Source organism: Echiichthys vipera (genome assembly GCF_963691815.1).
Source record: "Echiichthys vipera genome assembly, chromosome: Y".
Taxonomy (NCBI): domain Eukaryota; kingdom Metazoa; phylum Chordata; class Actinopteri; order Perciformes; family Trachinidae; genus Echiichthys; species Echiichthys vipera.
The window spans coordinates 6,571,301-6,574,321 of record NC_139849.1 but is presented as its reverse complement, the minus strand read 5'-3'; positions in this window follow the sequence as shown (position 1 = coordinate 6,574,321).

Genomic DNA, 3,021 nt, shown 5'->3' with positions numbered 1-3,021 from the left:
TAAAGAAGTTGTTAAATGTTGAGCTACCTTGAATGTTGACTGAATTGAAAGCTACTGAAGTTGTTATTTTCAAATTAAAATTTAATAATTTTTGCCAATAAATGTTGTTTACATATTTATATCCATAATAATTTTACCCCTGATTACTTTAAAAGAAAATCTTCACCCGCATGTCCAGTATCCAGGTATTATTATTTCCCCCCGAATATTTGGACAAAACAGTTACTTGATCTATTTCAACTCATTGCATCGTATTGTATCGTTCTAGAAGAGCCAGATATCGTCCTTAAATCATATCTTAACCATAGAAAACGATACTATTGTATCATTTTAACAACCATATCGTTACACCCCTATCCCACATTGTATCTGTTCATTCTCCTCTTCTCAGCCGCCTCCATCCTTCTCCTCTTCTCAGCCTCCTCCATCCTTCTCCTCTTCTCAGCCTCCTCCATCCTTCTCCTCGCCTCAATCTCTTCCTCCATCTTCCTTCCCCTCTTCTCAGCCTCTTCCTCCGTCCGTCTCCTCTTCTCACCCTCAGCCTCCTCCATCCTTCTCCTCGCCTCAGTCTCCTCCACCATCTTCCTTCTCCTCTTCTCAACTTCCTCCTCCATATCCAGTCTCCTCTCTGTGTCCTGTATCTTCCCGAAAAAAAATACCCAAAATGAAAGGTTAAATTTACTCTTTATCTCATAAATGTAATAAAATTAGTTGTCCTTTATATTTCAAATGAAGTCAGTAGGGTTGCTACATTACTCGCGATTTTTATTCATATTTTTGTCTTTTTTTAGAATGCAGAAAGCACAGCACACAGAAGGTTTTCCGTTTTGAAAGAATTGTGGACAAAAGGGTTTTAAACGTAAGTCTGTTTTCTTTCTCTTGGTTTTCTTGTAAAATACAAAGTAAAACCATTTATAGGGTTGTATATGGAAAGCAAAATGTTTATGCTTAAGAAAATAAGTAATGGTGTAGTGTTGAGGATGGATTGAGGACTATCCCAAGCTGCTCTGTACTCTGGTGGTGCCAACAGATACTTCATTATCTTCATCCAGATGGGAGCAGTGTCAACACTCTGTGGCTGGGTTGCTGTTGTATGTAACTTTTGGGTTCTGTGAAGACATCTCACTTTACTGATATCACCAATGGTCTGTATATTGTACCAATGATGTTTTGGTAAGTTTGAATCGCCGCTACAGAGACTTCCCGTCCTGGGCTGTGCACAGACCGTGCTATTTTTTGATGTTCCCTGCCAGGATGCTTTATATTGTGCCCCTTAATAAGTTGTCAATAGTTTGCTCTGAAATTTAGCCTTCAAAATTAATTTCAGGAGATGTACAGACTTTTCTGTGCCTTCATGTGTTTTAACCACAGTGTTGATGTTTGATGACCAACCTGGTTCTCACTTTTGTTGATTCCTAATAACCCAAACCGTTGACCTGCTCCACCTCAGCTCCACTAATGTAGACAGTACAGTGTGTCTTTTCCTTCTTCTTTCTAAAGTCAACAAACTATTTGGTTTTGCTGATGTTGAGAAGTTGATTGTTGATTTGCACCTGATGTAAAGTCATTGCTGTTTAATCAGCCAATAATGGTGGCGTCTTCTTCATTTTTGACTATAGTTATTCTCAATGTCTGTGATTGAAGTCAAGAGTGTAGTTTTTATGTATTACATATGTATTTTGCATGACGTGTAAAAGTAATGGCAAGGTTAGGCAAGGGTTAAGTTGTTCTTTAATGTAAATGTATCTTTTTAATTCAAAGAGTAACATTCTGAAATATCCTTCAACATTATATGTCTATCAAGGTAATTTGTTTTTTACATTAAAGTCACGTTTTTCATGGAATTCTGTTCCCACTCGCAAAGTACCGGAATTTTTAAGTGACTATGCTTCAGCCATTATTCTCCTCTTCAGTGTTTCCTATCTTTGCAACAATGTCTCCCATCCAATTTCTTATAATGTATTTTTAATAACATTATTGCCATTTATAAAAGTAATTCACAGATATACTTAAATATTATTATGTACTAACTTAATACTTTAAATGCACCCAAGCTCACCAATGCAGAAACTCTGTCTATACATTTTATAGTTGTGTTTTGTAAGTGCCTCTTATCTCTAAATATTTACTACAATGTTTACATTGTTGCTTTATCAACACATTTTCATTCAAGACCGTTTTTTACATCACACATAGATTTAAGATTTGTCTCTAGAAGAAAAGCGTGTTTCTCTCATGTCTACAAGTCACTTTTTCTGATGTCATGCCTTTCAGGGAAAGGAAGAAGTGAAAGTAAGGTGGACACCATGCTCCAAGTGGTAAGTTTTTCCTTAATGAAAATTAAACTGTCTGTTGGTGTGAAAAACATAGGATCTATACAGTGATACATTGGTCAACCTGCCATTTTAGAGTAACATTTTGAGTATTTGCCCACAAACACTTTAAATTGCTTTTTAGCAGTACTGACAGTAGCATGACATATTAATATATAATAAATGTTTAATAAAGACATTATAGACAATTGAATATGTCAGAAGCAAAGGTCATCCTATAGCCTTGGTTTTATGTATATGTGTTTTTCTTTCATTTCCTGGCAGCGGCAAGGACTTGGAAGATACATGGGAGCCAGCCACACAGTACAGCTGATACTCTGACAAGTGGACCTTCAAAGCCTCGTTACAATTAAACAAACACACACAATGTTCCAATGTTTCTGGTGAACAGGGTTCTGATTCCTCCTCGTTAAAATACTTTTCTGTGACACACAGACACAGACACACACACACACACACACACACAGAGCTTACACACAGTTTACAAACACACACACACACACACACACACAGCTTAAACACACACACACAGTTTACACACACACACACACACACACAGCTTAAACACACACACAAACACAGTTTACACACACACAGCTTAAACACACACACACACACACAGCTTACACACACACACACACACACACAGCTTAAACACACACACACACACACACACACAGTTTACACA